Below are 26,419 nucleotides of genomic sequence, written 5' to 3'. Positions count from 1 at the left end.
ATTTATATACTGATACGCCCATCTAGGCCATTAAAGCAGGTAAACAAAAGAGTAGTTAATGTTGTGGGGTAGTAGAGCACACAGAACCTGCTTAACTTCCAAGTTCAAGTCCGCTCACTTCCTCTTACCATAGTTATAACCATGGGCATGTTCCATTACATTTGAACCCTCATCTACAAAATGAGAGTGATAATACTCTCAATCACATTGGGTTGTGGTGCAGATTAAAAGACACATTACAAGTTAAGCATGTATCACAATTACTGACACAGTAAACAATTATGCACCACTATAGCTATTATTGAATTGTAGTTCATTGGATTTATTTTTTATTATTTTTAGGTATTTTCATAGGGCCTGGTATTTCTATGCACTATCATATTCTAAGTATTCCATCCTTGGTCTATCAACATAAAATATTCCAGAATTTCAATCCAGCCTGTCACTACTTCCTGAAGAAGCACAAGAATCCTTTTTCATCCATGTGACCAGATTTTCAGATCAGACAACGTGGTGTGTAAGTAAAGTATTTATTTGATCTTATAGTGCAATTTGTGCCATCAAAATTCCTATACTGTGTCCCATGGCATTTCTAATTGCTGTAATTTGAAAACTGGAGGGTTTCATACAATTCCCTGAATACAATTATATTTTCATTAATATCATCAGGTGTCCTACCATAAATTTTAGCTTTATGAAAAAGGGAAAACTTCAAATGAGAATTCAATACAGATTAGAAAATACTGGGGAGACGAGCAAGAGGGTGGGGGAGAAAGGGAGGGAGGGAAAGAATGAGAATGTCTCTACCTATGGGTAGAGGCAGAAGTGGTAGAAAAAGTATTTGTATTAAATCTAATTCTACACCATTAAAGTCCACTGAAACTAGGTTGTGATTTCCTTGAGGAACACACAAAAGATCAAGATAGGAGTTCCCGCTGTGGCGCAGAGGTTAACGAATCCAACTAGGAACCATGAGGTTTCAGGTTCGGTCCCTGCCCTTGCTCAGTGGGTTAATGATCCGGCGTTGCTGTGAGCTATGGTGTAGGCTGCAGACGCGGCTCGGATCCCGAGTTGCTGTGGCTCTGGCATAGGCCGGGGGGCTATAGCTCCGATTAGACCCCTAGCCTGGGAACCTCCATATGCTGTGGGAGCAGCCCAAGAAATGGCAAAAAAAAGACCAAAAAAGATCAAGATAAAGTTAGGGTCCTATTTCATAAATACAAAATATTAGAAAAATCAAAATTAAAGCAACCTATAGAATGGAAGGAAATATTTGCAAACCATACAAAAAATGAGCAAAGGACATTAATAAACATTTCTCCCAAGAAGATGTACAAATGGCCAATGAGCATACGAAAAGATGTTCAAACACCACCAATCCATGGGGAAGTGCAAATCAAAATCAAAATGAGGTATCATCTTACGATCATTAGCTTGATCATTCTTAAAAACAAAGAAACAGGAGTTTCCCGTCGTGGCTCAGTGAAAACGAATCCGACGAGCATCCATGAGGACACAGGTTCGATCCCTGGCCTCACTCAGTGGGTTAAGGATCTGGTGTGGCTATGGCTGTGGTGTAGGCTGGCAGCTACAGCTCCGATTCGACCCCTAGCCTGGGAACCTCCATATGCCTTGGGTTCGGCCCTAAAAAGACAAAGAAAAGAGAAGAGAAGAAAAACAAACACCCAGAAAATAGCAAATGTTTGCAGAGATACAAGGGGAAAAGGGAACCCTTGTGCATTGTTGCTGGAAATATAAAATGGTGCAGCTGCTATGGAAAGCAGTATAGGGTTTCTGAAAAATTAAAAATAAAATTACCACATGATCGTGAAATTCCACTTTGGGGTATATACCCAAAATAATTGAGAAAAAAAATATATATACACATATATAAGCACTCATATTCACTGCAACATCACTGACGATAGCTGAAAGGTGGAAACAACCCAATGTCCAACAACAAATGAATAGATGAATAAAACTCAGTATAGAGAAGGAATGGGGCATCATTCAGCCTTAAAAAGAAAATCCTGTTATATGGCACAACGAGGATGAACTCTGAGGACATTGTGCTAAGTGAAATACGCCAGTCACAAAAAAGACAATTACTGCATGATTCCACTTATATATGACATACAAAACAGCCAAACTCCTTGAAACAGAAAGTAGAATGGAATGGTAGTTGTCATGGGCCAGGGGAGGGAGAAGTACGGAATCGATGTTTGATGGATTCAGAATTTCAGATTCTCAAGATGAAAAAGTTCTAGGGACCTACTGCCAATAATATGCACATAGTTAATAATACTGTACACTTAAATATGGTTTTTATATTTATATGGATTTTATAGTGTATGTATTTTTTTATTGCAAAAACAGGTGCATTTTAGCCAAGGGGTATCTACTATACTAAAAGAAGTATACTGCTATCTGTATCACATATTAGAAATGTGATTTATTAATTGGCCAAGTCATTTTGGAATACAGATCCTGCAACACAGATACTCCTAGAGGAGCTATAATTTTTAACTGTTAAGGTTCTATAGCCTATATATTATCTCCTCACCAAACATGTAGCTAAACGGATAGCAAAGACAATACATACGCATGTTCTCTGGTTGGCTCATGAGGAATTTTCTTTCTTTTTTTTTTTTTTTCTTTTTTAGGGCCGCACCTGTGGCATATGGAAGTTCCCAGGCTAGGGGTTCCAATCTTAGCTGCAGCCACCAGCCTATGCCATAACCACGCAGGTTCCTAGCCATATCTGCGAGCTATATTGCAGATTGCGGCAACACTGTATCCTTAACCCACTGAGCGAGGCCAGGGATGGAACCTGCATCCTCAGGTTCTTAACCTGCTGAGTCACAATGGAAACGCTAGGAAAAAAATTTTTAAACTAAATTATTTTTCCATTGCTGTTACTCACTTCATGACTGTAGTTTTTTCCCTAAGTGCCAAGTTAAGGATTTGAGAAAAAACTAGTATCTGAGGCTAAGCAGCTCTAGCTACATCCTCAAAAAAAATTCTGGGAATCGAACTTCTTTATATTAATCTTTCAAACCAGAGACAGGTGTAAGCAAGTGTAAACCAACTGGCTCTCTCCCCTCCAAGGCTTATTTAGGGGTACTGAGGGAAATCTGAGAGGCGTCACATTCCAAAACATCATCAGGAAGCTACAGAATTTTCTGTCTCAATCCCAGTCTGGTTATAAAGGCTGTCCCATTACTCCTCTAGGATTCTCTCTTTCTGGATTCCCCAGGTACCCCTTTGTCCTGCTCATTCATCTAGCTCAAATACAGCTTTCAGATTCAGTCACAGGGATTTACTTGAGGAGTGGGGGTCAGAGTCCACAATGGAGAGTTAGATTTCAACTCCATGCAGAAAGGATTTCGTAACAAGGGCTTTTCAGCCATGAATGAAAACTTACTACCAAGGATACTGTGAAGATGTTCGTGCAGCAGTCCAACTAAATACAAAGGAACCTCCTAGGAGGTGAAATGTTTGGAGAAAACCTTCCCTCATCGTGCAAACCGTATTTTACAGCTGGGTGGTTTTCCTCTGGTGAGACCAAGTTGCTCTCACAGGAGGTGGATGACCTCTTAAAAAAAATCAGGGAGGAAAAAACAAAGATATAGCAATCCAGAAAAAGACACATAGAACAGCACGATTTTGCTTTTTCCTCCACGCACACTCACATGTACACACACATCTGTTATCACTGACATTTCAAACACTATATACTTACGTGCATTTTAATCAAACAGCTCTTCCTCATTCATCCTTTTATTCACTCTATTACCTATTTATGCTTTAATCTATCACCATGATCAATAGCTTGTGAAGCATTATGCAGCTGCCCAAAATTTAAACTGATTAAAAAAAAGATCTCGGAGTTCCCATCGTGGCGCAGTGGTTAACGAATCCGACTAGGAACCATGAGGTTGCGGGTTCGGTCCCTGCCCTTGCTCAGTGGGTTAACGATCCGGCGTTGCCGTGAACTGTAGTATAGGTTGCAGACGTGGCTCGGATCCTGCGTTGATGTGGCTCTGGTGTAGGCCGGCGGCTACAGCTCCGATTCGACCCCTAGCCTGGGAACCTCCATATGCCACGGAAGCGGTCCAAGAAAGAGCAAAAAAATAAAAATAAAAAAAAAAATAAATAAAAAGATCTCTTTGCACATGTTTACTATGTATTAAATTATATACTTCATTTAGATACATAGCTATAAGTTAATGACTTTAGAACACATCTTCAGGAGTTATTGCTGGAAATTTCGTGCACAGGAAGAAACTCACCCATCTGCCACAGCTGTGAAAAATGCAGTCATATACCTCTGGTCATTATAAGCTGATGTCCTGTCATTCAATACAGGTACCCAGAGATTGTTTCATATTTAATAAACTGATATAATGATTTATTAATCCTGTGGGAAAAAATGAACCTTAATACTGTACTATCTATATATCCAACAACACAAAATCCTCTAATTTCCTACAGTGGATTTGCATACAGCGACACCATCTTTTGGGTATAAAGATGTATACACACAGCTCATCAGAATACGGATCTCAGTAAGTGTTACTTTTATTCTCCCACATACAAACAGGTTGGACTCTTCAGCAGGCTCTTTCCTTCCTCTTGTCAAGCTTTCTCTGAGCATCTGTCATTATTTCAACATCTGGAGGGGCAGATAAGCTGCTCCAATTGGAACATTGCAGTCAGCAACTTTCTCCAGGAAACGAAATTTGTCACTTCTGCAAAGCATCTGTCTTCTGCCAGCTTTTGACTTTCTATCCCCAGGCCAAACTCAAAAATCAGGCCTCCCTGTTTGTAAGGCTGCTGTGCTACAGACTCATTCAGCTATGGAGAAAAGGATGACAAAAGGTGGAAAGATCATGATTAACTCAAATTAAGTTCTAGAACAGCAGGAAACTCATCTCAATATGATATAAAGATTTAATCTTAACCTGCTGTCTCTCCAGCCATTAGACACGATTTCCTTCTTAAAGAAATACTGAATGCTTCTCTGCATTTCTCCCTGACAATTGCTTGTACTGTTATTGTGCTGCTTTGATTAGAGAGAGAGGTCATCTTTTTTCAATTAACTGGAATGCTAACAGTTGCTAATTTAAGGTTGTGTTATGAAATAAATTCATAAATCACCCATTCCTTATTCTAACCATTCAATTAAAGTGACAATAGAGCTGCACATAGTTATATTTTAAAGGCAAATCTGATCAGATTTTTTTCTCTGATTAAAACCATGGATTGATTATTTTCCCCCAGAGAATATCGAGATGCTATTATGAGCGTGTCGAGGTGAGCTGTCATCTTTTTTTTCTCTTTTTACTGCCACACCTGCAGCACATGGAAGCTCCCAGGCTAGGGGTCGATGAGAGCTGTAACTGAGGCCTATGCCACAGCAATGCCAGATCCAAGCTGCACTTGTGACCTATGCTGCAGTTTGTGCAACACTGGATCCCTAACCCACTGAGCAAGGTCAGGGATCAAACCTGTATCCTCAGGGACACTCTCGGGTTCCTGATCCTCTGAGCCACAACAGGAACTCCAAGGTGAGCTGTCTTCTGACTCTTAATTAATTCCCCAGCTTGTGTCCTATCTTTATTCTACCCTCTGGCCACCTGAATCTCTCTACACCATGCCCTCTTGCCAATGTGTATGTTATTCCTATTTCTGGGAGGCCTCTCAAAATCTATGTGCATAGAGATTATCGAGGAATCTGGCTCAGATGCAGTTCTCAATTAAGTAATGCTGGACTGCGGTATTATTTTTATAGTCTTTTTAGGGCTGCACCTGCGGTATTTGGAAGTTCCCAGGCTAGGAGTTGAATCATAGCTATAGCTGCCAGCCTATGCAACAATCACAGCGACACCAGACCTGAGCCACATCTGTGACCTATACCACAGCTCACAGCAACACTGGATCCATAACCCACTGAGCGAGGCCAGGGATCAAACCCATGTCCTCATGGTTACTAGTCAAGTTCATTACCACTGAACCACGACAGGAACTCCTCGAGGGGGGTTTAGACAATGTATTTATAACGAGTACATACTGTTGAGCCCTGTAGGACACTTTGAGTTCTGTGGTCTTAGAGCACTTATTCTCCATTCAGGGGTGATTTTGCTCCCCAGGGTCATTTGGAACTATCTGGACATGTTTGTCATAACCTGGGGGTGCTACTAGCATCTAGTGGATAAGACACAGGATATTACCAAATATCATACAATCCCCAGGACAGTCTACCAGGACAAAGGCTTACTCAGGCCAAAATGTCAATAGCATGAGGTTGAAAATCTAGTCTTCAGTAATCAGCTGTCTTCTCTAAGTCAGTCCCTAATCACACCTGTTTCTGGTTTGCCCCATCCATCCAAGCCCACCACTTCCTCACACACATAAAAAGTATACGTACGGTTTATCTGATATATTATCAATCACTTCTTTATATGCCTAATTTCACTTATTTGCATTTGTAAGCATTCTAAATGCACTGATCAAATCTGTATCACATAACACAGCACCTATTTTGTTGCTGTTGGTTTTAGGGCACTTTTCCATGTGATTAATATGAGATGTTGAAAGAAAATGAGATCATTAAAATTTGCAAATTTCTGGGGATCCCGTTGTGGCTCAATGCGTTAAGAACCCAACATAATGTCCTGTGAGGACATGGGTTCCATCCCTGGTGTGGCTCAGTTGGTTAAGGATCTGGTATGCTGTAAGCTGCAGCATAGGTCGCAGATGCAGCTCAGATCCAATGCTGCTGTGGCTGTGGCATAGGCCTGCAGCTGCAGCTCTGATTTCATACCTAGCCCGGGAACTTCAGGATGCCATAGGTATAGCTGTAAAAAGGAAGAAAAAAAATTGCAAAATTCAGTTTAGCCACCATTAATAAAAGGTAAAGCAAGAAGGCCCCATTTTGGAGTTTCCTCATGGCTCAGCAGATTAAAGATCTGGTGACGGCTCTGCTTATAGATATGGCGCTGCTGATTTGATCCTTGGCCCCAGGCACAGCCAAAAAAAAAAAAAAAAAAAGAGAGAGAGAGAGTGCCATTTGGTTTAACCTATCGACACAATTCCAATTGCTCATAAAAATGATTCATTCATATTACTCAGAAATAAATCACCAACAGTATTTAAAATAGACCTGTTCTTGAATCATCTCTAAGAGGTCAGTTTTCACTGGTTGATCTGGAGTTGAATCAGCCCACGGACACAGAGAATGAATTTTTATCCATAGATTTGTGATAGAATTTAGGAGTTCTGTGAATTCAGAGGAGAAAGAAAATACACCCCATTTAATATTTATTGTTTTATGTTGAATGAAGGAAACAAACCACTAAGTTATTAATACATTGTCCTTTGTGGTTACCATAAATGTTTTATATTATCTTACAATAATGCTACTTAAAAATAATAGTACTTAAGAGATTTTTAATGTGTTAATGAGGAAGCACTTACATGTCTATGTCATGATTAAAACACTTAGACAAATTTGATTTCAACACAATTAGATCTCTTTGTAATCCCTTTGCTTAACCTAAAAATATTATTTTAATACTTGATCCATCAGCTGCACAGAAGCCAAAAAATAATAAAAATCCTAACCCAATCCTCTACATCCCACCTCAGATCCTGTTAATGTGACTAATTCATAAGTATGAGAATATTTCATGACTATACTTTCACTGTAGAGCTTTATTAAAGTTAATTTATCAATGGGTATTCAGAAAACACTGTATAAGGTCCACTCTGCAAAAGACAAATGAAACATGTAACATACTATATTAGATGTCTATTGCTATATAAGAAATTACCCAGGAGTTCCCACTGTGGTGCAGTGGAAACAAATCCGATTAGGAACCATGAGGTTTTGGGTTCGATCCCTGACCTCACTCAGTGGGTTAAGGATCTGGCATTAGCTACAGCTCTGATTTGACCCCTGGCCTGAGAACCTCTGTATGCCACAGGTGCTGTCCTAAAAACAAAACAAAACAAAAATTACCCAAAATTTACAAGCTTAAAACAACGCAAATTTATTATCTTGCAGTTCTGTAAGTCTAAAATCTCAAACAAATCTCCTCAGGCTAAAATTGAGGTGTCAGCAAACTTTATCTCATTCTGGAGGCTCTAGTGGAGAATCTATTTTTTTACTCACTGGGCTGTTAGGATAATTCAGTTCCTTGGGGTTGTAGGAACCAGATCCTTTTCTTTCTTGCTGCTTTTAATATGAGGGCTATTCGTTGCTTTCCTTGCCTAATGGCCCCATCCTGTATCTTTAAAGTCACTAAAGCGAGTCTGGTATTTCTTATTATTACACCTCTCTTCTTCCATCATTTTTCAGTTTAGAGAACTCATGTGATTAGGAGAAAGCTCCCTATTTCAAGACCTGTAACCTTACTCTCATCTGAAAAGTGTCTTTTGTCATATAAAGTAATATATTTACATGTACTGGGAGGGAATTCGGGTGTGGCCACCCTTAGGGGGCTATAATTCTGTCTCTAATTCATACCTGATAGGAATAGCTCTGACTCAAATCAGTTTACCATGTTTTGGACATCTAATCACAGGCTTATGAATGCAAAATAGCTGTCATGGATGCAACAAAGCCAGGTGCCTAGAAATACATCTCAAAGGCTAGAAACACTCTTCATCTTTGAACTTTGTTGCTATTTCACCATGATTATTAGAAGGTGCCTGAACTGATGCAAACCAATGAAAATTAATTTTATTATTTATAAATGTCATATGTATAGAGCTATTATAATCAGTTCTGATATAATATTTTTACTAAAAGGAGGATAAAAATCTTTGCTAATGGATTTCCCACCAATGGCACAGTGGGTTAAGAATCCAATTGCAAAAAAAAAAAAAGGAATCCAATTGCAGTGTCTCAGGTTGCTGTGGAGGTGAAGGTTCAAACCCAACCCCCAGGACTATGGCCCAGCCCTGCACAGCGAGTTAAAGGATCCAGCACTGCAGCATTGCTACAGCTGGGGTGCAGGTTACAGCTGTGGCTGGGAGTCTACCCCCGGCCCAGGAACTTTCATATGCCAGAGGGGCAGCCATAAAATTAAAAAAGAAAATCTTTGCTCATATGTTTCTTTCAAGTTTTCTTTCTAAATTCTATTAACCCTATTAATCCATGTATATGTAGACTTTTATATCTCTCAATATCTTTTGCATACTGTACGTGTTTGTCTTTTTAAAATATCTTGGTGTCTATGTACAGTGCTAGCACGTGACATGACATTTTCAATAGTAAAACTCCAGAAATTACCTGAGGAAAGGATTCTATTTTCCAGTTTTGGACTGTTTACATGAATAATCCTATAAAAGTAAAGTGATCAGGAGTTCCCGTTGTGGCGCAGTGGTTAACAAATCCGACTAGGAACCATGAGGTTGCGGGTTCGGTTCCTGCCCTTGCTCAGTGGGTTAACGATCTGGCGTTACCGTGAGCTGTGGCGTAGGTCACAGAAGCGGCTCGGATCCCGAGTTGCTGTGGCTCTGGCGTAGGCCGGTGGCTACAGCTCCGATTCGACTCCTAGCCTGGGAACCTCCATATGCCGCAGGAGCGTCCCAAAGAAATAGCAAAAAGACAAAAAATAAAAAAATAAAATAAAATAAAAGTAAAGTGATCAAAGAACATGTAGTTAAACGGTGAACAATCCTTCTCAAAAATTATCTATGTTTATGTGGGGAAAGACTGTCTCAGAAAACTAAGGACACATACCTACTGAATATGTAGGATATATAAACTCATGATATTTGTAAAAACATTAATTTGTACATTTTTTGAATACTGCCCTAACTTGACAAGGTAGATTATTCAGAAAGTTAAAAGTCTTCGGCATATTTAAGTTAGAATGTACACTGGCCACAGCTTAAGAGGAAAAATAAAAATCCTGTCAAGGCAGAGAGGTTCAATTTGTAGAATTCCTTCTTGGGAAACCACAGGTAAAAGTAGAAAATGAAATAAAATACTAGGGCCAAAAAGGAAACGCCAAAAGCAGTTCATGATTTCCTATAGAAAATAACCCTTTAGCCACTGCTGCCATCACTCTCTTTCTCTTTAACTGCTTTTTAAACTAGCAAAGAGGATCGGTAAAGGATCTTTGGAACTGAGAGCAAGCTTCACTAATGAGTCTCCTGATGCTGTCCCTGTGATGGGCATGGCAGAATTCCATCAATAAAACATTAAGATAAAGCACCCACGGCCCTTAAGGTAGCAGCCAAATCTCATTCCAGGGACTTGCATTTTGTGTCAATTAAGGAGCAGACTTCAAGAGATGAAATTGACTTTGCTCAGGCTTGTAGGACACCTCCGGCAAACATTAGCACAACAATCGCCATCATATTTTTTGCACCTCTCAGGTCTGGGTGCAAGGACTCTTTCTCTCATTTCTCATTGGCACACTGTTGTTCTCATTTACTCACCAAGACTTGCGTTTAACTCCCAGTTGAGCTTGTTGGACACGGAAATCGAGTAACAGGCATGAGCCTTTTCCAAATCTGTATTCTCCATTTATTAGTAAACCTCTCGACTCATTTTCCTGCTTTCATCAAGAGACTTTCAAGACAACCCTGTAAGGTGAGATAAGAATGTTCTTATTTATTTTACTAATGCTCCTATAAATACATTTGAATTCTAAGTGCCTTCCAGGGCTTCTCTCTCTCCTACATTTGGTTCTTGAATTCCAGAAAAAGGAAGAGGAAAAGACGTGCTATTAACATTAACTCACTCTGTTTCTTTATTTGTTATAGCAGCAAATATTCTGTAATGCAAATACCAGAATGGAATTTACAGTGAACATCAGTGTATTTCTGTGTGTCTTATCACATCTAAATTAACTAAAGGGTTTTTGTTTAGGGGATCTCTTCTCCTGATTAAAATGTAGTTAGCATCATAAAATCTTGGGGTTTTATATTTGGGAATCTCACTTTGCATAAACTGCCATTTTGCTATCTTTAAAGAATAAACAAACTTACATTTTCTCATGTAACCTGCCTCATCAGAAAAAGCCTTGAATATTCAGGTAAGCATAATTTGTCTCTGCTGTCACATTAGTTTAGGATGTGATTTACCTGCCTTTCCTAAGATATCTAAGTATACCCTAATTAAATAGACATGAAAGTAACAAAGTGGATATTTTAATCTCACAAAAAGAACAGGTGTGCAAAAGTTAGAGAGCACCCCACTCCCACTCACCCAGCGATGCATCAAATTCAAATACTGCCCAAGATAAGATTCAACCTCAGCCTCTTCCCCAGAGATGTGGCACTGCCACAAGCAACTTCTCACTAACAATAGGTCTTTTACCTCTGACACTTCCCAAGGCTTTGTCACCATCGGCAAGAACTCTCCCCATGTGCTTGTTTTCCCTCTTGCCTGATTGCTCCAGTTACAAAACCAGTTTTAAACTGGGGAAATTTAGAACAACAGTGTCTTTGGTATCACGTCTCATTGTACATCCAAGAAAAGCACACTTTACCTAAGCCCCGGAAGATGCCCCATCATTTACCGGATCTGAACAGTCACCTGGGGACAGAATCAAGTTTAGGAATTCTGTTCAGAACACCTTCTAATCTACTGTTGTGCATTTCTGAAATTCAGAAGAACATGAGATTAGATGGTTTTACGGTTAGTGAATTAGAGACATGAACAGGTTTTAAACAGACAATAATGAAGGAAGATTATCCATTCCAGACCAAAAATAGTTCTTCACAAAGAATATAATGCCTCTTTAGCCTCTAATAGAACACGAGGAATCATCTCATTCAACACTTTCTTTAGATAAGGAAGACAAAAAATCGGTTCAGAGGAGTGACTTGCCCAAGTCAAGCTTTCAAAGAGTGTTTTTATTGATCATCCACCGTGGGCCTTGCAGATAATATGTCACCCAGTACTTCAGGGTCCAGGGATCTGAGTGTCTGCTCTGAACTTTGCTGGGGATTCAGCTCTGAACAAAGCAGAAGTAATTCTTGTGTTCACAGTCTCTTTAGTCTCATGAAAGGAGACAGAAATTGAAGCTATATTTGTGAACAAATAGCTCATTACCAATTGTAATTGTGCTAAGTCCTTTTTGAAAATAATTACTAGTTGAAATGAGATAAGGAGGGAGATGCTAGAATGATCAAAGATTTTTTTAAAAAAGTCCATTTTGAAGAATGAAAATTTAAAACCCAAAAGTTAAATAGAAATTAACCAGAGGCACCCCTCACCACCACCACCACCACTAAAATGGGGACGACAGGAAAGGGATCTAAGGAGAGAGAGCAGCCAGTGCAAAGTCTTGCAAATGCTAAGGAAGGCAGCATATCTGAAGAATTTTAAGGATGCCAAGAGATGGTGAGATTTTCAAGAAACACGGAAAACGTTAGAATATATTGGTGACTCATGCAAAACCACTCTATAGCAGACCATACCGAAAAAAACGGGCCTCTAATTCCAATTCCATTGCCATGGTTTGTTAACTCATAAAATCATTTCCCATTTGTCTGCCACATGACATAGAAAACATTTGGAACTCAGGCACTTTACATTTCCATTGCAATCCACACATAAATTTGGTGCTCTTCTTGAAAACTTCCATTTTGACTGTATAATCAAAACCATCGGCAGATACTGCCAGCTGAAAGTTAAGCAAATTAAACTACATTACATCAAAACACGATGCTCTCAGCCAGCATACAATCCCCTATCATCAAACAGTCAGTGAGCATGTATTTTGCAAGTTTCACTATCTCAATCTGTATTTGCCCTCAAACCTTCCTCAGGGCTCTGTCTACATTGTCAAATGAGGAGTTGAGCTATCACCATGGGATGGGTATCGATGGAGACAGTTCAGGTCAAATGAGTCTCCTTTTCCCAGATCCTGTTCTATAATAGCCTCGCCTCTCCTCTTCAATTTGCTTGCATCAACAGAGCTGTAGGGCAACTGTGAGACTAGTAGATACTCCAAACGTGTCTCAAATAATATTACAGAATTTAAGGTCTTCTCGACAAAGCATATTTGACCCATAATGTTTCAGTGCTGAATGCGAGGCAAGAGAGATCCTGCTTGAACTTCTTTCTGTTATATTTAAGGAAACCGAGGTTCAAAGATGTTCATTCATTAGCACTGCTGCATGGCACCACAAAGACACTCCTTGGTGGAAACAGAAGTGAAATACACATATGCTGACTCCTAGTTCAGACTTTTCTTTGCCTGGGTGTCTGTACATTGTGACTGCAGCCCATTCATCCCAGCAACCAGTAGCTAGCACTCCATATTTATCAGCCCATATAGGACTCTTGAAAGACAACCTTAACCAACCACAGCTAACTCTGTCCTAGGAATTGCTCTCAGAGATCTACATGTAATTCTTCTCATTGCCATGCTATGCTTAGGAGGAAGATGTGATTATTAACCCCATGCAACATGAGACTGAAAATTTTAAGTTTGAGTGGCTTCTCCCAAAATCACACAGCTATTAGGTGTTTAACAGAACTTGACCCCCCCAGCCTGAAGTCTTAATCATTAAGCTCTTCTGCCCTGTAAGTAATTATTTGGATATTCTTTGGGAAGAGTATAATAACTTTGTCCTATTCAATCCTAGAAATATTCATGAATTTCTACCATGTGTCTGCAATTGTGTTTCTTGCAAAGGATGCTCTGAGGAAGACAATACATATTTCTTACAGAGCGTACTGCCCAGTAGGTGGAAGGGATAATTAAGGAAGAATGACACAGATGTATTTAAGTACTAAGAGCACTTTTTATCTTACCTCAAGTGTATCAAGGATTAATAGAAAGCACTGTAAAAACAATATATAACAACTGTTCACTGGTGTCTGAGAGGCTGTTGTCAAGATGAGGCTTAAAGGAAGAAAGGGAATTGACAACATGAAAAGAGGAGAGAGAAGAGGTAGGGGGAAGAGTGGATGCACAAGTCCAGGTTTGGAGAAGAACTTGATGCAGCTGAAGCATAGAGATGGCCAATGTGTCATAAGGCACCAAACCCTGGGATACCTGTGCAAAATAGAGCAGAAGAGAAAAGTAAAGTGTGCCAACAATATGCAGTTTCTTTCAGGTGGGTGAAAGATTTTGGTCTTTTCCTACAATGTGTTATGTAACGATCGGGGGCTTTAGTAGAGGAGGGTATCCTCATAAGAAAATGTTGATTGCTATGTCGTAAGTCTGTAGGATTACAGAAGGGCTAGGGTGGAACTCTTTGAGTGCTGACATTTTCACTTACTAGTACGGTGACAACCTGGAATACAAATAGAGATGAACAAGCATGCTTGGCAAAGACTCCAGAAACCACTGCCATTGAAGGACTGTGTAAAGAATTGGACATGCTTACTTTTGAGAAAGAGAATTAGGTGAGAGTGGGCCTTTTATCGGAGGGAAGAGATGGAAACAATACCTTAATTTCGGAGACATATTTCAGCTCAGTAGAGCCAATTTTATACCCAGCGAGAGTCAATAAAATAATGAGGAGCTCTCTAGGACATTGTCAGGCCCCAAAGACCTTCAAGGAGACATCACACATTTCTACTTCTTGGGATATTATAGAACTGGTTCTATAACTGAAACTGAATTTTGTACAGTGTTCTCCTCCAAAATTGGTTGAAATGCTAAGATTCTTAGTTTGCTTTACAAATCTGAATGTCCAACAGCAACCTATTGCTAAAGACAAAATAATATAATTTCCTTGTACATGGAATCCAGAGGGATTTTTATCTTATTTACAAAGTAAGGGCTATTTTACCTTTGGAAGCTCTGATGGATTTTCCTACAGAAATATCATGACCTCCTAGAGTTCCCTGGTGGGCTAGCAGTTAAAGATTTGACACAGTCATTGCTGTGGCTCAGATTCAATCCCTGGCCCGGGAACTTTTGTATGCCATGGGTGAGCCCAAAAATAAATCATGATTTCCTTGATTCAGCTTGGTCCTTGCCTAGAACTGGCCACTAGCTACCATAATTTAACATATCAACTAAAGACAGAGTTTCTATTTAAGACATACTTCATTCACCCTTCTGAAACTATTCCAAAAATTGTAGAGGAAGGAGTACTCCCAAGCTCATTCTATGATACCCAAACCAGACAAATATACCACAAAAAAAAAAAAAAAAAAAAAAAAAAAGAAAATCACAGGCCAGTATTACCGAAGAACACAGGCCCTACAAAATCTTCAACTAAATATTAGCAAACAAAACCTGAAAATATGTTAAAAGGATTCACCATGATCATGTGAGATTTATCCCAGGGATCAAGGATTTGTCAATATCTGCAAATCAGTGAGTATGATACACCACATTAACAAACTGAAGAATAAAAACCATATGATCATCTCAATAGATGCAGGAAAAGCTTTTGACAAAATTTTTTTTTTTTTATTATTTTCCCACTGTACAGCAAGGGGGTCAGGTTATCCTTACATGTATACATTACAATTACAGTTTTTCCCCCACCCTTTCTTCTGTTGCAATATGAGTATCTAGACATAGTTCTCAATGCTATTCAGCAGGATCTCCTTGTAAATCTATTCTAAGTTGTGTCTGATAAGCCCAAGCTCCCGATCCCTCCCACCCCCTCCCCCTCCCATCAGGCAACCACAAGTCTCTTCTCCAAGTCCATGATTTTCTTTTCTGAGGAGATGTTCATTTGTGCTGGATATTAGATTCCAGTTCTAAGTGATATCATATGGTATTTGTCTTTGTCTTTCTGGCTCATTTCACTCAGGATGAGATTCTCTAGTTCCATCCATGTTGCTGCAAATGGCATTATGTCATCCTTTTTTATGGCTGAGTAGTATTCCATTGTGTATATATACCACATCTTCCGAATCCAATCATCTGTCGATGGACATTTGGGTTGTTTCCATGTCCTGGCTATTGTGAATAGGGCTGCAATGAACATGCGGGTGCACGTGTCTCTTTTAAGTAGAGTTTTGTCCAGATAGATGCCCAAGAGTGGGATTGCGGGGTCATATGGAAGTTCTATGTATAGATTTCTAAGGTATCTCCAAACTGTTCTCCATAGTGGCTGTACCAATGAACATGCGTAAAATTTAACACCCATTTATAATAAAAACTCTCCCAAAAGTGGGCATAGAGGGAATCTTAATATAATAAAGACCATATATGACAAATCCACAGCTAAAATCATACTTAATGGAGAAAAGCTGAAAACATTTCCTTTAATATAAGGAATAAAACAAGGATTTCCACTCTCGCCAATATTATTCAACATAGTCTTATAAGTCCTAGCCATGGCAATCAGAGAAGAAAAAGAAATAAAAAAATTCAAATTGGAAAAGGAGTTCCCATTGTGTCTCAGCAGGTTAAGAACTCAGCTAGTGTCTGTGAGGATACAGGTTTGATCCATGGCCTCATTCAGTGGGTTAAGGATCCAGCATTTCCACAAGCTATAGCATAGGTGGTAGATGTGGCCCAGATCCCACATTGCTATGACTATCACATAGGCTGGCAGCTGCAGCTCCAATTTGACCCCTAGCCCAGGAACTTCCAATAAGAAAAAAAAAAATATTGGAAATGAAGAGATAAACTGTCACTGTTTGAAGATAACATGATACTATGCATAGAAAATCCTAAAGATGCCACCAGAAAACTTCTAGAGCTCATCAATGAATTCAGTAAAGTTGTAGGATATAAAATTAATACAGGGAATTATTTGCATTCCTACACACAAACAATGAAAGATCAGAAAAAAGAAATCAAACAAAAAATCCTACTTATTGTTGCATCAAAATGAATAAAATACCTAGCCACAAGCCTAAACAGAGAGGCAAAAGACTTGTACTCTGAAAACTCTAACAAGACACTGACAAAAAAAAAAAAAAAAAAAAAATTCCAAGATGACACAGATGGAAAGATATACCATCTTCTTGCATTGGAAGAATCAATACTGTCAAAATGACCATACTCCCCCAGGCAAACTAGATTCAATGCAATCCCTATCAAATTTCTAAGAGCATTTTTTAAAGAATAGAACAAAAAATTTTTAAGTGAGTATGGAAACACAAAAGATCCCAAATAACCAAAGCACTGCTGAGAAAGAAAAATGGAGTTGGAAGAATCAATCTGACTTCAGACTATACTACAAGGCTATTGTCATCAAAACAGTATGGTACTGGATTTTAAAAACAGAAATATAGATCAAGGGAGCAGGACAGAAACCCCAGAAATAAACCCACACACCAATGATAGATTTATCTTTGACAAAGTAGTTAAGAATTGGAAAAAGACAGTCTCTTCAATAAGTGGTGCTGGGAAAACTGGACAGCTACATGAAACAAATGAAATGAGGACATTCTCTTATACCATACACAAAAATAAACTCAAAGAGGATTAAGGACCTAAATATAAGGCCAGATAGTATAAAACTTCCAGAGGAAAACAGAACACTCTGACATAAATTGCCACAATATGTTTTTGATTCACCTCCTGCTGTAATTAAGATTTTAAAAAAATAAACAAATGAGACCTAATTAATCTTAAAAGCTTTTGCACAGCAAAGGAAACCATAAAAAAAGACATGACAAACTACAGGATGGGAGAAAATCTTTGCAAATGAAGCAACCAACAAGAGATTACTCTCCAAAATATACAAACATCTCACGGAGCATTACATCAAAACAAAACAAAAAACCCAATTCAAAAATGGGCAGATTTAAATGTCTAATGAGACATTCCTACAAAGAAGAGAGAAAGATGGCCAAAAAGCACATGAAAAGATGCTCAGCATCACTAATTATTAGGAATGCAAATCAAAACTATATATCACCTCATACCTGTCAAAATGGCCATTATAAAAAGTCTACAAACAATAAATGCTGGAGAGGATGTGGAGAAAAGGGAACCCTCCTACACTGTTGGTGGGAATGTAAATTGGTGCAACCACTATGGAGAACAGTATAGACATTTCTTAAAAAACTAAAAACAAACTACCATATGACCCAGCAATCCCATTCCTGGGCATATATCTGGAGAAAACCGTAATTTATAAAGATACATGCACCTCAGTGTTCAGTGCAGCACTGTTTACAACCAAGACATGGAAACAATCTAAATTTCCATTGACAGTGAAATGGATACAAAAAGATATGGTCCATATACACAGTGGAATATTATTTAGTCATAAAAAAGAATGAAGTAATTCCATTTGCAGCAACACGGGTGGACCCAGAGTATATCATGGTAAATGAAGTAAGACAGAGAAAGACAAATGCTATATGATATCACTTATGTGTGGAACTTTTAAAATGAACTTATTTATGAAACAGAAACAGGCTCCCAGACTTTGAAAACAAATGCATGTTACCAAAGAGAAAGAAGGGAAGGGATGGACTGGAGTTTTGTGAACGGCACACTTTTGTATATGAAATGGATAATCAACAGGGACCTGCTCTTGCACACAGGGAAATCTACTCAGTGCTTTGTGATAACCTATATGGGAATGGATAGGTATACATGCATGGCTGAATTACTTTGCTATAGAGCAGACATTAACACAACATTACAAATCAACTGTAATTCAATAAAATTAAATTCTTAACAAGATATATTGCATTATTTTTCTGCTTATATTCTACCAGTGAACGTGCAAATATTATAATTAATAATTCTTCCTATTATTAACTTTTAAAACATTATAAATTTAAACCCAAAGTAAATTTTTCTCCCTCTGCATTGCTTCAGTTCATTGCATCTCATTGGACTTATTTCATTCTGTTTCTGCTTTCCATTCTTTCCTCCACTCTCCAGTGTACTTCCTCCTTATCAATGCTAGACATCATCTTTCTTATGCATAACATGTCTTTGTGCCACTTCCATGTTTAAGACACACACCCATAGAAAATTTTTTCCCAGTGCTTACAATGTAAAATCTACACAATTTTATCTTGACAGAAATTGTCCCTTGTAATTTTTATCTAATGTTCCTAATCATTCCCACACACATCCCTCCTATTTTTATAAATCTCAATGAATTCAAGCTACCATGGACTTTTTATTTTTTAAACAAAGAACAGTAATTTCGATAGCAGTGTTAACATTTTAGTGTTAAAACAGTTTTATAGTAAAAGCAATGGCTGCCATTTAAGGACCTCATCTAAACCAAACATTCTAATATGACTTTCATTTATTTTCTTCATTTATTTATTCATCATGTTCTTATTAAAGGCCAGTCTCAGGGACAGATCCTGGAAGCTGAGATCATGCAGTTACTGTTTCAAGAGGTTTACAGTTCAGTGAGTCATGATGGGTACTACAATTTACAGAGATAAGTTTTATTCAGGAATATCTCTTCCCTTTTCACTTTCTTCCCTAAGGTCTACACCTATATAAGGTGCCTCAGAAAAAGTATAAATGAACTTTCTTCATATGCCCTCCAAAATGAAAATCTAATTGCTTAAATAAGAGGCAACCACTAGTATGCCAGTTAAGAACAATCACAGCTCCCAGCATACAAACGTGGGTTTTTAACCTTGTTTTGATTCAGTAACCTACGTGGTGGAGGAGGTTTGCCAACTGGACTCGATATCTCTGAAGCTTCCCCTGCTCCATCTGTATTCATTTGAATGTCATGCCATCGATGTGTCTCTCTTCGAGTGAAGAGCATTTCATTCTTAATATAGTCACGTAGCATAGAGTGCTTTTCACCCTGGGAAAGGCAAGAAGTGCAGAACCGGGGACTTTCTGGGTTGAGGAACAAAGTCCAAGGGAAACCCCTGGTGAGATCGTCAAAGGCAGCGGGTGAGGAGGTGTGAGAAGGTGTGACATGTTATCCAAAAGGAGGAAGAATGATTGGCAAGGTCAGGCTATTCGTAGAGACAGCATTTGAGCCCAGTTCGATTGAAACTTAAAAGCTTAGACAAGTCAAAGGGCTGTTTGAGTGTGTGTGTGTGTTGGGGGCTGCGGGGGATGGGGGCGAAGTCAAGCTTTTCCTTATGGAAAACTCTGTAAGAAAAAGAATCACCCGTATTTGCGGAACTGAACAAATGGAAAGAAAATTGTAAATGGAATGAAGTGTATAGTACTTAGACAACATTTAAAAACACACCTAATTGTATTAGATGTACAAAAGGATTAATTATGGGTATGCACAGGGTGGGACATAGTTTTGAAATATCCAAAGAGAGTATAACCAGCTAATATTGATAACTGCTTTTTTAAGCCTCATCAGGAAGTACCTTTGAAACATGATCCTTCAATGAGAATCAGCTGGCAGCTTTTTTGTTTTTTAATTTCCTGGCCATTTCTCTTGCATACGCATCCAAGATCTTGTGACAGTGGGCTTTTATTTAATTTCTCAAATGTTTTAGCAATGTGAAGTATCCCTTTTTCTGCTGATACAGACTCTCTGGTTCCTCGTGGGCTGCCCTGTGCCTACCCCTCTTCCTCAGCTGCACATCCTGCCTCTGGGTGTTTTTCTGCTATGGACTTCACACTAAAGCCACAGACATGCAGGCTGACACGAGACTCTGGATCCTCCATTCTTCACCAAGTTTCACGGTCCCTTTTCCACCTGCAGTATCTTCCAAACCTCTCTTTTCTCTCTTTCAAAATTCAACTAAGAGTCACTTGCTCTAGGAAGCCTCTAATGAACACCAGGTGCTGTGTTGGGCAGGCTTTCCATGTGCTTCTGTGGCTCCTGATCCAATAGAGTCCATACAAAGTCTCACTGGCACTTCTCATTGCAGGCTGTACTAATCCACTGGCATGTATGTCTTTCATCTATTTGGTAAATTCTTAGGAAGGGTCGGCTTGCTTTCAGGGAATATGTAAGCCAGTAACTGTATGTAGTGCCTAACGATGAAGATGGAAACTAAGCAGTTACGTTCAAGTGGGATAAAGGCTCTGATAGGGGAATTACAGAATGCCACAGAACGATGCCACAGGATTCCAAACCTAAGACAGTCCAGACTTAAGTGACTGCTCCCTTCCAGAAGTCATTATTTGATTATTTGTCTACAGGCCTCTACAAATAGCCTTCACTGACTATTCTCTGACAATAACAATTCATTCTGCCACCACTGCAAGAATAGTTTCTCCACCAACTGAAGACATTTGAACACCCATTTATTTTGTACTTACCACTGTCTATATGCTTTGATGAGAATGGAAAACAAAACAATAAGCACATGTGCTTGCAGCCTCAAGTCAATATTTGTGTTAGGCTTAGCATGATGGTATTTACTGAAACACACTAATCACTCAGGTCAACCCTTAATGTGGGTAACATCAGCTAATCTTCACTCATCCTTACACAGTAGGTGCTATTTTCATCACTAGTTCACAGATGAGGAAACTAAAGTTCCAATAAATAGTCCCATTTGTCCAGAATCATACTTAAGTAGCCCTTTGATTGCAAACCTGTGTGGTCTGACTCCAGAGGGCACACTCGTATCCATTAAGATAACTTCTTTGCAGTTTCATTTCACTGCGACATTCCACTGTATCTTAGATTGAAATTTTATTCTAAGCCTGTCATTTCTGGAGGGGTGACACATCAGAAGCTGTAAGAGCAAAACGCCTGGCTCTGAGTCTTGCTCTTATTATTTATTAGCTAGATAGTTTTGAGTATTTCCCACAATCATTCTGTGCTTTGGGTTAGCCCCTGGCACCATGGAGGTAATAGTAACACATGAAACAGTTGTTGTATAAATTGAGTTAAAAGTTGGGACAAGGCTTAGCAAAGAGTGAGCACTCGTTTCTGGTTATAGTCACACCATCACTATGACTATACAATCATGACTTCTCATAGGCGCCACAACCACCATGGCTGATTTGTGAGCCTTCAGTGAATCAATTAGACACAGTTTTCCCATTGTTAAAATGTGCACCTAAACCCTTCCTGTTTTCCCCATAATGTTTCTATGACGATGGAAATAAAAGATGAATATAGGATCATTTCAAGTTCTCTGAATTCACACTCACAAAGTATATCTCTCAACTTTTCACTCATATTGATGTATATCTCTTTTCTTTGTGAGATTCTGAAAGATACTTCCTGATATTGCTATCATACCAAAAGCAGAAGGAAAAGTCCTCAAATAATTCCATTCATGTATCCACGACCAGATTACCATAAGAAGGGGGTATAAAATAAAGGAAGAAGAAGAATATCAAAATGTCCCCTAAGAATCAGAATCTGGAACATGGTTAAGTTGTTTCTATTTAACACCTGCTCTCTCCCTGGTTACAGAAAATATACCCTGGATCCCATATACACTGGGCCTAGTGAGCAAAGGTATATAATTTTCATCGATTGACAGAAGATTTTCCTCTATGCCAGGCACTTTTACCTGTGTCCACTCCCCCCGCCACCCCTTTATACCCTATCTTCTTTATAATACTAGGAAGTCTGACACATTACCTCCTTTTTATCTGATAAAATTCTAGCTGTGTGAGATGAAACGAGTTTCAAAAAGACATTTTAAAAAATGGCAAAGATAAATTTAAGTCTGGGTGCCTGAGTAGAGAGTTCAGGTACTTTCCTCTGAGATATGATACATCCTCAATGAGCTCTAAGAACAACTAACAAGCAAGGCCATTCATCAGTCCAAGAAAATAATTAATGTGTTAAGAAATGGCCTAGTCAGTGGCTCATGAATGTTTCAGGAAGACAGGTATAAGGAGGATAGCTAGAAACAGATACACAGGCGTCATATGTAGGTAGGTAGAGAGAGATCTTAAAATCCTTATAGGTTCTTGGTCACAAAAACCAAATGTGAAGTTAATTTGAATGTTCTACAATAGCAAAATGTCTAAAGCCCTACCACTCTGTATCTTAGCTTCAGAATCACATTTTCTTTTTTCCCTTTCATTCATTTTAAGCGTAACGAATGTTCAATGTAGAAAATGTGGGGAAAATTCCAGAAGGAAAGTAAAATCTCTCTTTGTCAAAAGACCCATAAGTTACCATAGTTATATTTTTCAATACTTTGTTTTATTTTATAAATTGGCTGTGCTTACTCTAATTTTTTTATATTTGTGTGCTTCTATATTCTATTCTTTTAAAATTAAGATACTTCTGTAATTTGTCTGCTTTCCTCCAATTTAGTGTTTGGCCATTTTATGACAAACTTTTCATAGACAAGAGTCTAATAACTTTATAGATTTCTAACCTGAGAATTGATAATTATTTAATTCACCATTAACTTTTGTTTTCAATTCATAAATTAAAATGTTTTATAACATAAGCTGCCGTTAAAATCTCTGTTATTCAAAGATTTTCCCATATCCATATTATTACAATAGAATGGACTCTGGAGAATTAAAAATGAGAAGCATTTGGACTTTTTTTTTTTTTGCTTTTTAGGGCCACACCCAGGGCATATGGAGGTTCACAGGCTACGGGTCAAACTGGAGCTACAGCTGCCAGCCTACACCACAGATCACGGCAACGCCAGATCCTTAACCCAGTAAATGAGGCCAGGGATCGAAGCCACATCCACATGCATACTAGTCAGATTCATTACAACTGAGGCACAATGGGAACTCCCATGCCAGGGCTTATTTAACTAATGAATGGTAGCTCTATCTATCATAAATGTATTTAAATAGCTATAACAATATTATGACTGGTTTTGGGGGGTTGTTGTTGTTTTGCTCTTTAGGGCTGCACATGTGGCATATGGAAGTTCCCAGGGTAGGGGTCCAATCATAGCTGCAGCTGCCAGCCTATGCCACAGACACAGCAACTCAGGATCCTTAGCCCACTGAGCGAGGCCAGGGATCAAACCTGCATCCTTATGGCTACTAGTCAGGTTCTTAACACACTAAGCCACAATGGGAATTCCCTATTATGACTAGTTTTGATAACCCAGAATAGTCAAGTATTCTAACTAGTCAACGTCGATGCCATCAGCAAGGCACTGCTTTCTTTGCAGTTCCAAATTATTTTTCAGTTTTAAAAATTCAAGAATGACTAATAAACATAGTTCTAATTCTACGGTTTTCTAATATTTCTTTCAAACTAGAGTATCTTCCATCCATTCTAGTTTCAGTATTTCCCTAAGATTCCCCCCCCCCGCCAAACATGTAGTTCTAGAATTCCATTTTTTAAGAATAACTATAGGTAAGAGTCACAGATCACATTATTGAATTAACAAGCATGACCTTACAGAAAATCACCTCCATTGTTTCAAGATTATTAGTACTTGGTAAACAGAGGGAAACCAGAGTATTCATGAATGTATTAAACATGTGATCATGGAGATTAAGTTAGAGAATACAGAATTAATTGTATTCTCTGCCTCTGCAGAATTCACATTCTTTTTTTTTCTTCTTCTTTCATGTACAGCATATCAAAGTTCCCAGGCATCGACTCAGAGCTGAAGCTGCCGGCCTATGTCAGAGCCACAGCAACACAGGATCTGAGCCACATCTGTGACACATACCACAGTTCACACCAACGCCGGATCCTCAACCACTGAGAGAGGCCAGGGATGGAACCTGCCTCCTCATGGATACTAGGTGGATTCATTTCCACTGCTCTAGAATGGGAATTCGGAACTCGCGTTCTTATGACAATTACAGTAAGAATTGTAAATCCCATGCTTTTTTAAGACTGTGAAGTTAAATCCCTCATCTTATTTCCCCTTCTTGTCTGCTCTGCTGCTCTCATGGCAGAATGCATAGGTTTCTAAAAAACCCCAGAAGAGATACCCCACACAGCCCGAGTTGAAAAAGCTTTTCCAGAGGAGATACTGGCTGAGCTGAAGTATCCTGGCAATAATCACAAATGGCAATCCAGCAGGATAAATCATCTGGTGCAAAGTTATGGAGTTGGGGAATTCGACATATCTGAAATTAGTTTGAGGTACGATTTGGAACTAGACATGAGGTCAAATCACAAAGGAGTGCTACCAGTTTGAAGTCTGTTCTGTACTGTTAGGAGTGGAGTGGTATTGAAAGATTTTCTGTAAGTGGCACAACCATACTGACAGTGTAGACTGATCTCCTTGGTGGAGCTATGGAAATTATATTTGGGGAGTCTGGGGATTGAGGATGTCCTCAGGGTAATTCACTGCTAGGCTAGTTTAATGGTTCAACTGAGATACAAAGGGCGCCTTTTTCCATGAGAATAAAAGGAGGAGCAGAGTAGAGGAAACACATGAAAGATATTTATTATCACAGAGGTTTGACAAGTTTCTTTCGAAAAGCTCAGTTCTTTAAATCCCACAGATTTACAGTTGGGCATCTTTCAAAACATGAGCTGCCAAAATGAGAAAGAGTGAAAGCTAAATTGCCTTCAACTTAGAAGGATTTTTTTTTTCCCCAGCTGTAATTTGCCTATGTTTGGTGTGGAATTAGGTATTGAAATCCACTCAAGTTTCTAATTTTCAGCTTCTCTGCACCCACACAGCCTCACAGCTGTGAGTTTGTTAATATAATGGATTTCCAGTTAAACCTAACAAGGGACTCACTACACAAATTTTCTTAGATGGTATGTTTTTATATAAATAAAACCTTGATCAAAACGTGGATACTAGTAAACTTAAAGGTCTATATTTTCATAGAAGGCTCTTAAAATTATTCTAATTTATTGTGTAGACATGGTCAAGTTGCAACAGAGTTCGTTCATTTGATGTAAAGAGAAGAGATTGGTACATTCATCTCAAGGCCCTATTGGACTACAGTATTGGTGTGGTCCTTAGGTATTATCTGGTCTAAATAATAAACAGAGGCAGCTAAACAAAAGAGGAAACGATTTTAAAAAGACACTTCTGGCTTGTAATCCTGGTATTAGCTCCCCTGCCAGTCAAAACTTGAACATTTCCCTCAAAAGCCTGATTTTAAAACCAGGTAAACATACTCAAATCTAAGGCATCATCTAGGCCATACGACACATGTGTAGTATTAGAATGCCTGAGGCTAGAAGCCTGGGATCCTGGATTTTAAGTGAAAGCGTATCTCCTGTACACCTAAGTTTGATAGCAATTACTCTAAGACTATAGGGTACCATGTCACTCTACATTTATTTGAATCTATGCTTTTATTTCAAAAGTTCTTGATCCTGCTGTATAGCACTGAGAACTTTATCTAGTCATTTACGATGGAGCATGATAATGTGAGAAAAAGAATGTATATATGTACGTGTGACCGGGTCACCTTGCTGTACCGTGGAAAATTGATAGAACACATAAGCCAGCTATAATGGGAAAAAATAAAAATCATTTAAAAATAAAATACAATAAAAGTTCTTGATGGTTTTATACAGAACAACTGTTTTTGAAATGTAATAAACACTTTGAAAGATTTCTACTCCTAAAACCCAGAAACCATTGAAAAGGATAAGACAGAAGATTTATCCAGGTGTTAGGTATGGATATGCAGGCTCAGTGTAGAAAGCGACAGGAATATATTCCTGCCTATGATCCCTG

The 26,419-nt window shown here is 38.7% G+C and overlaps 1 protein-coding gene and 1 long non-coding RNA gene across 2 annotated transcripts in view; one reads left to right on the top strand and one right to left on the bottom strand.

The window, feature by feature from the left end:
* The window catches only part of LOC106510491 (uncharacterized), an 883,709-nt gene extending 857,472 nt beyond the window's left edge, over nt 1-26,237 (top strand). The window contains exon 7 of the mRNA XM_084960197.1: nt 24,337-26,237. The gene's annotated coding sequence lies outside the window, so the exon portion shown is untranslated. The remainder of the gene's footprint in view (nt 1-24,336) is intronic.
* Nucleotides 5,185-26,419, bottom strand: part of LOC110261427 (uncharacterized) — a 66,113-nt gene continuing 44,878 nt past the window's right edge. Inside the window, exons 3-4 of the long non-coding RNA XR_002345510.2 lie at nt 10,456-10,602; nt 5,185-7,281 (exon numbers count right to left, since the gene is read on the bottom strand). This is a non-coding gene — a long non-coding RNA (uncharacterized LOC110261427). The remainder of the gene's footprint in view (nt 7,282-10,455; nt 10,603-26,419) is intronic.

This window comes from Sus scrofa, chromosome 6 (assembly GCF_054392235.1).
Source record: "Sus scrofa isolate SSC_HxYL_T2T_F1_AM1 chromosome 6, Sscrofa_HxYL_maternal_Yorkshire_Landrace_v2.0, whole genome shotgun sequence".
NCBI classification, from domain to species: domain Eukaryota; kingdom Metazoa; phylum Chordata; class Mammalia; order Artiodactyla; family Suidae; genus Sus; species Sus scrofa.
Note: the sequence above shows the minus strand (reverse complement) of the source record. Positions and strands in the feature narration are given on the sequence as shown.